The sequence below is a fragment of the Corylus avellana genome, chromosome 4, assembly GCF_965113065.1.
Source record: "Corylus avellana chromosome 4, dhCorAvel1.hap1.2, whole genome shotgun sequence".
Classification (NCBI taxonomy): Eukaryota; Viridiplantae; Streptophyta; class Magnoliopsida; order Fagales; family Betulaceae; genus Corylus; species Corylus avellana.
In genome coordinates, this window is record NC_142493.1 from 9,481,248 (window position 1) to 9,492,256 (window position 11,009).

Sequence of the window (11,009 nt, forward strand, 5' to 3'; positions counted from 1 at the left end):
TAAAACACAAGCAAATTGCCTTTTTTAGGATTTGTCGTGGTAAGTGGTAAGGTATATATTCTGCCACCCCTTTCAAATTTATGATGGATTTGTATTGCCCCAATTCCAATCCTTTGTGCCAAGTAACTTCCCAAATCAAAAAAAGGCTAAAGATTTGAATGGCCCATTGTAGTCCACTATTTTGCTTAAAGTTAATTGTTTCGAGTAACAAGAAAAGGACAAAGAAAGAAGGACAAAGTTTTCCTCCAAACTAGGTTAGAGAAAATTCCTCCAACCTAGTTTCTAAAATTGACATGTGTCCTCAAACATGTGCTTCTCACATGTTTTTTTTAATACTCTAATTTCCACAAGCAGTTAACTCTACCGTTAGTTTCTCTCTCTCTCTCTCTCTCTCTCTCTCTCTCTCTCATGTTCTGTCTCCCCTCCCGCACGAGACCAAGCTGTCTTTCCAACCCAAAAAATCTCTCCATGGAGAGTTTCAAAGCAACAGAAGAGCACGACACTCCTTTATCAACCCTCACGTCCTCAAAGCCCTTGATGGTGAGAGTTTTCTATGCTTTAGAATTTTTTTTCTATTTTTTGTTTTCTCTAATTTTCTGGGTTTGTAACGGCTAAATCAATTTTGAAACAAAAGTTTTTTTTTCTTTTTTTTAGTTGCTTTGTCTATAATTTTACCTTATCATATTTATGGCTTTAGAATCAATCCTGACCTCTGTTTACTTGAGTTGGAATAGAGGAGTTTGTGTGGAACTCCTCTTTTGTTGAGGTCAGTTCTTATGGAACTCTGTTGTTGAGGTGTTTGAGTTGCTTATAAAGTCTTCTTCCTTATGAGTCTATTCAATACAATTGCAGAGAGTCACTAATATCCTTTATAGATAAAAGAATTTTGACAAAGTTTTTTTTTGTTTTTGTTTTTTTTTTTCTTTAGAGAATATGTGATTTAAAGATAAAAGAATCTTGATTTTTTTTTTCCCCGAGAAGTTGTTTGTTAATATATTACTTTTTTAACATAAAATGAAAAAAGGGAAGAGAAAAAGAATTAGCAAGCATACCTTTGTAATATTTGTAAATATGCAAGTTCATTTAACCAATTTGCTTACACATTTTTTTTTAAAAAAAAATTTCGTACTAAATGTTAAATGCACTACTTTCATTGTAGATATTGGATACTAATGAAAGATATGCATTGGAAAATGAATTAAATGAACACGAACATGTGCATGGTCTCTTAAGCAAATTAAACACCTCAAGTAAACAAAGCACAGAAATTGCTGAAGTGCCAAAAATTGGTATGAAATTTGATTGTGATGATAGTGCATATGAATTTTACAAAGAATATGCTCACCGAATAGGCTTCAGTGCAAGAAAACAATTTGTGAAGCGATCCAATTTAGGAATTGTTCAAAGGAGAACATTTTGTTGCTCGCAAGAAGGTAAACGAGTTGTTGATAAACGGAAAGAACAAGTATCTTTTCATCACCCAATTTCACATGTGGGGTGTTTAGCACAAATGACTTGTCAACTTCAAAAGGATGGTATGTTAGAAGTTGTTTCTTTTTATGAGCAATATAATCATGCGTTTGTTCAGACTCCAACGAAACACATGTTAAGGTCGAAAAGAAAGATTACACTTGCTCAAAAAGCTATTGCAAATGATGCCGAGAAGTCTGGAATATCAATCAAACAAACTATAGATTTGTTGAGAATGCAAGCTGGGGGTCATGAAAATCTTGGTTTTTTGGATGTTGACTATAAGAATTATATACATTCTAATAGGAGGAAGGCTTTGAAGAAAGGGGATGGCCGTGCTGTGTAACCTGTGTTGGAGTACTTTTGTAATATGCAATTAGAAGATCCATCTTATTTTTATTCAATACAACTAGATGACAATGATCTTATCATGAATATTTTCTGGCAGATGCTAGATCAATGGTTGATTATGGACACTTTGGTGATGTGATATGCTTTGACATAACTTATCGTACAAATACGTATGGTTGACCTTTTGCACCATTCATTGAGATTAATCATCACAAACAAACAATTATCTTTGGTGCAGCATTACTTGATGATGAAACTGTAGATTCATTTAAGTGGTTATTTGAAACTTTTTTAAGTGCAATGTCGGGAAAGCAGCCAACAACTATACTTACAGATCAATATGCTGTAATGGCCAAAGCAATAAATGAAGTGTTTCCTAAATCAAATCATCGATTATGTGTATGGCATATTTATCAAAATGCTGCTAAGCATTTGAGCCATGTATTTCATTCATGAAAGCAGTTTGCAAATGATTTTGGCAATTGTGTATATGATTATGAAGATGAAGATGAATGGCTACTTTCATGGGATAATACACTTAAGAAGTATAATCTTACGAATGATAAATGGTTGGATGGGATATTTGATGTAAAAGAGAAATGGGCTATGGTATATGGTCGACATATGTTCACTGCTGATATAAAAAGCACCCAACACAGTGAGTCCATGAACAATGTGTTGAAGAAGTACTTGAAAGCGAAATATAATCTTTTGCGATTTTTGGAACATTACTCTAGACTCTTGGCTGACAAACGACATCAAGAACTACAAGCAGAGTTCAAAATGAGTCAAACAACACCTATTTTAAAAGTTGATGTTGAGATGTTGAGACATGCTGTAAAGGTATACATCCTAGAAGTGTTCCAAATGTTTCAAGATGAATACATGAAGATGGGCGATTGTACTATTTACAAGGCTAGTAAATCTGATAATATAACAGGGTACAAAGTTAAATATAGGCAGAGACCTCAAGAACACCTGGTTAAGTTTGAGGCATCAACAACTATTGTCCAATGCAGTTGCATGAAGCTTAACTTTGTAGGAATTCTATGTGTCCATGCTTTAAAAGTTCTTGACAAAAAAAATATTAAGAAGCTTCCAATCAATTATATATTGAAAAGATGGACAAAGGATGGAAAGGTTGGTGCTATCAAGGACTATCGTGGGATTGATATTAAAGTTAACTCTCAAGAGTCAATTGGAAAGCGTTACTCCCATTTAAGTCACAATTTTCGTGAAATTTCTACACTTGCAGCAGAAAGTGTGACGATGTATGAATGTGCCAATAGATGTTCTAAAAAATTATAAAAGTATTTACAAGAAATGAGAAAAAAAAAAATGTTATTTTGATGGTGTGGAGTGTCAATTAGAGGTCCAAGGTGAAGCTGATAGTAGTTCTGATGAGGATGTAGCTTTGCAAGCCATACTTGGGATTAAAACAAAATCTTCTGTTGGACATCCAAAAAGAAGGTTGAAAGGTGCATTAGAACGATGGAAAAATGTTAAATCTCAAAACAAAATAGTATATGCCTCAAGTTGTGTTAGCAACTTACATCAAGAGGTTCGCGGGACAAGACAAGTTCAATCACTTGAATATCTAAGTAAAGTAAGATATTTTACATTCTTGTATATTACAATAATTTTTATAGGCCCATCAATGTATTTTGGATTATGTTAATAATTACTTAATGCTATATATAGGAGCACTCTGTTGATGACAATACTCAGAGAGAGGATGGCAATGACAGACAAGAATTCTAGTTGTTTGATAACTTAACTCATGTATAATTCTAAGAAATAAGTATCTCTATTTTTTTTTTCTTTTTTTTTTTTCTAATTTCTTGCTAGTCATTTACTTTTAATATGTAAAATTAAAATGGAAATTTACAAAAAAAAAAAAAAAAAAAATTATATGCAGGAATCTGTGATGTGTAATAACTTGGTTGGAGAAGAACCAGAAGACCATATAGTTGGACACAACTTCCAAGAGAGCAGCCTCCAACAAGTTGAGCAGCATCTAGAATACAAGGAAGAATAAACTAGTAAAAATGAGATAACTTGATAGTTTTGGAATGTTTTCTTTGGTAGTTTTGTAGCAATGTTTCCTTTGGAGTGAAATTGACTTGTTGCTTGGTGGTTTAAACATTAAGGATATGTTTCAACATTATTATTTAATTTCTTTCTCTTTTTTCTTCGCTTTGCAATAGTATGAAATGTACCAAATCTTCTTGGCTCTTTTTTTACAAAGTCAGTTATCTTTAGTTAAGTACTTGTATTTTTATTTGTTCGTGTGTTTACATTTGTGTTCTATTATTAATATTATTGGTGTCATCTATTTGGTTTTAAGAAAAAAAAATTAACTCTCCCACTCTGTCGAATAATGACTTGTACCTTCACAAGTCACTATGGGTTCCATTCTTTTTGCTGGATTTTGTAGTTTATTTTTAACCACAAAGTCCTTTCTCTTTTTATTTTACTTCTCAGTGAAATATTTTGTTACTTTAGTTCATGAAGAAGCACTTCACTGACTACCATTTATTTCAAGCATTGTCGACTTTGTGCGGCATTGAGTAAAGGCAGCAGCTCCGTAAAAGAACACATATTATGGTTTTTGAAGAACAAACAACACATACCATGACCCAAAAAACAAGGGAGGACAGAAGAACAAGATAATTGCCTTGGTCAAACTATCAAGGCATCTCTTCTCTAAAACAAGAGCCTGAACCGAATTGCAGTCAGGCTATGCAACTGTCTGCACCAAATAGCCGCAAAAGCAATCTTCCTATGGACTATTAGGGGCAGGTTCTAAATTTCAGCAAACAATTGATAATAATAACTCTACTATGCATTTTAGCAAGCAATTGATGTGCAAAAAAAAAATTCTTACACTTCAATTGCCATCCATGCATTTCAAAAAACACGTTCATACAACACTTTTTTGTTATAAAAGAAAAAAGAAAAAAAGGAACTCTTAAATCCTCTTCAGGTAAATTTCTCTCAATACAAACAACAATTGTATAAAATCATCCCCACACTTCCCCTGCAACCATGATTCTTCTTGCTTTGTCACAGTGGCGAATCTCCATCTAGATCTAGTCACAGAATCTCAAAAATTGATCATAGAAACCATATCTGAGAGATGGGTTGACGTCGATTGCTCCTTCAGATTGGTCAAATCTGAAAAGTCGGCAAATGAAGACGTTGAGGCTTCGAGGACGAGAGGGCAATGAAGACGTTGAGGCTTCGACGACGCGAGGGTTGATGAAGGAGTGTTGTGCTCTTCTGTTGCTTTGAAACTCTCCGTGGAGAGATTTTTTGGGTTGAAAAGATAGCTTGGTCTCATGCAGGAGGGGAAGGAGAGAAGAATGTGAGAGAGAGAGAGAGAGAGAGAGAGAGAGAGAGAACGTGAGAGAGAGAAACTAATGGTGGAGTAATTGTGGTTTGTGGAAATTAGGGTATTAAAAAAAAAAACATGTGAGATGCACATGTTTAAGGACACATGTCAATTTTAGAGACTAGGTTGGAGGAATTTCCTCCAACCTAGTTTGAAGGAATTTCCTCCAAAACATTGTCCAAGAAAGAAATAACTTGTATATGGATTAAGTAATAAATTCCAAATTCTAACTTCTAAGATACGAATGTAAACATAAGTTGACATATCATTCAATTCGCTGAAACAAATGGAGCCCAAGTCTCGACTTGGCATTCACTTGCCTAAAACACATGCAAGTTGTCTATTTTAGGATTTGTCGTGGTAAGTAGAAAGGTATATATTATGTCACCTCTTTCAGATTTGTGATAGATTTGTATAGTATTGCCCCAATTCCAATCCTCTGTACCAAGTAACTTCCCAAATGAAAAAATGCTAAAAATTTGTATGGCCCATTGTAGTCCATTATTTTGCTTAAAGTAATTTCTTTCGAGTTGAAGAAGAAAGGGAAAAAGAAAGAAATAACTTGTATATGGATTAAGTAATAAATTCCAACTTCTAACTTCTAAGATACAAATGTAAATATAAGTTGACATAACATTCAATTCGCTGAAACAAATGGAGCCCAAGTCTTGACTTGGCATTCTCTTACCTAAAACACAACCAATTATCCTTTTTAGGATTTGTCGTGGTAAGTGGTAAGGTATATATTCTGCCACCGCTTTCAGATTTGTGATAGATTTGTATTGCCCAATTCCAATCTTTTGTGCCAAGTAACTTTCCAAATGAAAAAAAAAAAAAAAAAAAACTAAAGATTTGTATGGCCAATTGTAGCCTACTATTTTGCTTAAAGTTATTTCTTTCATTCTTATTTTATAGAGAGCCTCGATATTATAAACAAATTATATTATTTTTTAAAGAACATGTTGACTGTTGAGGGCCTCGTGGTCGTTGTGTAGAATGCCTCCATATTATAAAAAACATAATATTGTTTTTTTAAAGCATGTTGAAGATCTCAACAAAGCATGTTGGGGCCTTGATATTATAAGCAAATAATAATATTTTTCTTAAAGCATGTTGAGGGTCTTTGTGCAAAATTTTTTTTGGCCTTATAAAAAATATTTTGGTCCTTAAAAAAATTTTGTTGGGCCTTAAAAATCTGGGGCTCTAGGCGCAGGCCTAACTCACCTAGCGGTTGGGCCGGCCTTGTAACCCATTGTAGGCCACTATTTTGCTTAAAGTTATTTCTTTCGAGTTGAAGAAGAAAGGGACAAAGAAAGAAATAACTTGTATATGGATTAAGTAATAAATTCCAACTTCTAACTTCTAAGCTACACATATAAACATAAGTTGATGTAACATTCAATTCGTTGAAACAAATGGAGCCCAAGTTTCGACTAGGCATTCACTTGTGAGGTATACATTTTGCCACCTCTTTCAGAGTTGTGATAGATTTGTATTCTCCAAATTCAAATCATTTGGGCCAAGTAACTTCCCAAAAAAAAAAAAAAAAAAGCTAAGGATTTTTTTGGCCCATTGTAATCCACTATCTTGCTTAAAGGTATGTCTTTCGAGTTGAAGAAGAAAAAGACAAAGAACGAAATAACTTTTATACGGATTAAGTAGTAAATTTTAACTTTTGACTTTTAAGCTACGCATGTAAACATAAGTGGACATAACATTGAATTCGTCAAAACGAATGGAGCCCAAGTCTCGACTTGACATTCACTGGCCTAAAACACAAGCAAATTGTATTTTTTAGGATTTGTTGTGGAATGCGGCAAGGTATACATTCTGCCAAGTCTTTTAAATTTGTGATAGATTTGTATTGCCCAAATTCAAATCCTTTGGGCCAAGTAACTTTCCAAACGAAAAAAAAAAAAAAGCTAAGGATTTTTTTGGCCCATTGTAGTCCAATATCTTGCTTAATGTTATTTCTTTCGAGTTGAAGAAGAACAAGACAAAGAAAGAAATAAGTAGTATATGAATTAAGTAATAAATTCCAACTTCAAAGTTTTAAGCTACACATGTAAACATAAGTTGACATAGCATTGAATTCGTCAAAACGAATGGAGCTCAAGTCTCGACTTGGCATTCACTTGCCTAAAACACAAGCAAATTGTATTTTTTAGGATTTGCTGTGGTATGCGGCAAGGTATCTTGTATATGTGATAGATTTGTACTCTCCAAATTCAAATCATTTGGGCCAAGCAACTTCCCAAATGAATAAAAAAAAAGCGAAGGATTTTTTTGGCCCATTGTAGTCTACTATCTTGCTTCAAGTTATTTATTTCGATTTGAAGAAGAAAAAGACAAAGAAAGAAATAACTTGTATATGGATTAAGTAGTAAATTCCAACTTTTAACTTCTAAGCTACGCATGTAAACATAATTGGACATAACATTCAATTTGCAGAAATAAATGAAGCCTAAGTCTCGACTAGGCATTCACTTGCTAAAAACACAAGCAAATTGTCTTTTTTAGGATTTGTCATGGTAAGTGGTTATATTTTGCCGCCTCTTTCTGATTTGTGATATATTTTTACTGCCCCAATTCCAATTCTTTGTGCCAAGTAACTTTCCAAATGAAAAAAAGCTAAAAATTTGTATGGCCCATTGTAGTCCACTATTTTTCTTGAAGTTATTTCTTTCGAGTTGAAGAAGAACAAGACAAAGAAAGAAATAAATTATATATAAATTAAGTAATAAATTCCAACTTCAAACTTTTAAGCTACGCATGCAAACATAAGTTGACATAACATTGAATTCGTCAAAACAAATGGAGCCCAAGTCTCGACTTGGGATTCACTTGCCTAAAACACAAGCAAATTGTATTTTTTAGGATTTGTTGTGGTATGCGGCAAGGTATACATTCTACCAAGTGTTTCAAATTTGTGATAGATTTGTATTGCCCAAATTCAAATCCTTTGGGCCAAGTAACTTCCCAAATGAAAAAATAAAAATAAAAGAAAAAAAGTAACGATTTTTTTAGCCCATTGTATTCCTCTATCTTGCTTAAAGTTATTTCTTTCAATTTGAAGAAGAAAAAGACAAAGAAAGAAATAACTTGTATACGGATTAAGTAGTAAATTCCAACTTTTAACTTCTAAGCTACGCATGTAAGCATAATTGGACATAACATTCAATTTGCAGAAATAAATTGAGCCCAAGTCTCGACTAGGCATTCACTTGCCGAAAACACAAGCAAATTGTCTTTTTTAGGATTTGTCATGGTAAGTAGTAAGGTATACATTCTGCCACCTCTTTTTGATTTATGATAAATTTATTTTGCACCAATTCCAATTCTTTGTGCCAAGTAACTTCCCAAATGAATCAAACTTAAGAGTTTTGATGAGTACTAAATATTGCATATTTGGATTCCTTAATTTGCATTTGCTAAACCTTTAGTTTTATTATTTTATGATATTTTGGTGTTTTAGTGTTTTGTAAATTGTTAAAGGAAAATTGTGCCTTTAAAGGGAAAATCCATTAATTCTGGGGCTTAAGACACTTCAGAGAACATTGGCAGTAAATTTGGATCGAGCGATGATTCGCACCCGACGAGTCCCACTAAAAAGGCAATATCTAAAGTTGTAGAGCTCGGATTGAAACAATATTGGTGTCATTGGAAAGCTAACTCAAAGATATACAAAGTCATGTTTTGTAAAAGTTGGCTAATTGCGCAGGTAGTGCGCTCGAGCACACATATAGTGCGATCGATCGCACTTGTGCCCATAGAAAGTGGAAAGTGCATGCTCGACTGCGATCGAGCGCACCTAGAGTGTGATCGAGCGCACTCGGCCGACATGACAATGCTGAAACCCTAAAATTAGCTTATAAATACCATTCTTTTCTATTGGAAACGTATGGAAACGCGCTAGGGCTGCCGTACTTTGTCAATTTTTGACTTTTCTGGGTAATTTGAACTTTGACTCCAATTCTATTGTAAGTTTTACGTTTTTTTTTTTTCATGATGTCAATTCATTTTGTTATGATTTTTGCTATCATGAGAGGCTAAAACCTTTAACTAAGATTGAAGATGAAGCCTTTTCATTGATAAACATTCATGTTCTTGTCATTTTATGTATACAATTTGATGTTTAATAATGTTGTTCAAATTTAATTCAATTGCTTAATTAATTTTATTTGATTGAGACATATATCCATTGTGATCTATGGATACAGTTGATGATTTGTCTTTTATTCATGCAAAGTTTTATATTCGTTGTGTTTCTTACTTGGATACATCGAATGAGTTGATTGAGACTTATATCCATTGTGATCTACGAATACTGTGAATGATTTGATCTCAATTTTATATTCGCTATGATTCGTTTAACGGTTGGAATCATCGAATGATTTAATATGCATGTTTACGAAATTTGAACAATGTATAAAACCAATTATTTATCGGGTGTATGCATAAAATGCAGGATTATGTTGTTTGATTTGATGAGGCGGATTCGAAAAACCTTAGTGCTTTTCCATTAATTATTTTTAAATCACGATGTTTATTTTATTTTGCATGACACAATTTGAAAATTTGAAACTAGGTTGAAATAGGGTTAATTTAGATTAGAAATTAGTTTTTGGAACACAACTCCTTGTGGTTTGACCTTGCACTTGCACGCACTTTATTGCAAATGACTCGTGCACTTACGACTACAATTAAATTTGTACATCAAATTTTGGAGCCGTTGTCGGGGAGTTGTTTGTTTGTGAAATTGATTTTATTTTTCTACTAGTTATTTTCTTTGTTTCTGTTTACAATTACTAACAAAAAAAAAAAAGAGAAAAAGTTGTTTGTTTTTGTTGTTTCTGTTGCAGTTCTGCTGAAGGAACTAGTCCCTGCCAAAGCGCTCGATCGCACATCACCTGTGCTCGAGCGCATTCAAGCCTAACACAGCAAGCATCCCGCATGCCTGTGCTCGACGTTTCCGCAGTTTCACGCTAGCGCACACCCCGCGCGCATCTATTTGCAGAACCACAAGGCTATTGCTAGTACGGCCGAAGGATCACAAAATTCCGTGAACATCCACCTATACAGATATCCTCACTATCAAAAGAATGAAATAGAAAAAATAGTTATATGCTTGCTTAACAATGGGGTTATACGAGCTAGTACTAGTCCATACTCCTCGCCAGTTTTACTTGTAAAGAAACATGACGGGTCTTGGAGATTATCTGTGGATTATCAAGCCCTTAATCGAATCACCATCAAGGATAAGTTTCCCATTCTGGTGATTGATGAACTATTGGATGAATTGTATGGAGCTCAATATTTCTTGGAGCTCGATCTTCGCTCCGAGTACCACCAAATTTGGATGCAAGGCCAAGATGTAGAGAAAAGGGCATTACGCACACACCATGGGCACTATGAACTTTTGGTGATGCCATTTGGGCTCACTAATGCCCTGTCAACCTTCCAATCCATGATGAATGACATTTTTTGCGGTCTCTTGCGTAAGATGTTGTCTTCTTCGATGATATATTAATCTATAGTATGTCATGGGAGGACCATTTGAACCATTTGACCACCATTTTCAACATTTTAAGCACTAACGGCTTGTATGTTAGAAAGGACAAGTGCAGCTTTCGGCAACGAGTGAAATATTTGGGCCACATTATTGAAAGAAATGGGGTAGCGGTGGACCCTGAAAAAATTCAAGCAATGTGGCCAAAACCTCTAACACTTAACGCACATCGAGGGTTCCTTGGTCTTACCGGTTACTACTGTAAGTTTATGCAAAATTATGGCT

General features: G+C 34.1%; 1 pseudogene; it reads left to right on the plus strand.

Moving 5' to 3' along the window:
- Window positions 1-468: 468 nt before the first annotated feature.
- LOC132178024 (protein FAR1-RELATED SEQUENCE 5-like) lies at window positions 469-10,745 on the plus strand (annotated as a pseudogene).
- The last annotated feature ends 264 nt before the right edge of the window (window positions 10,746-11,009 follow it).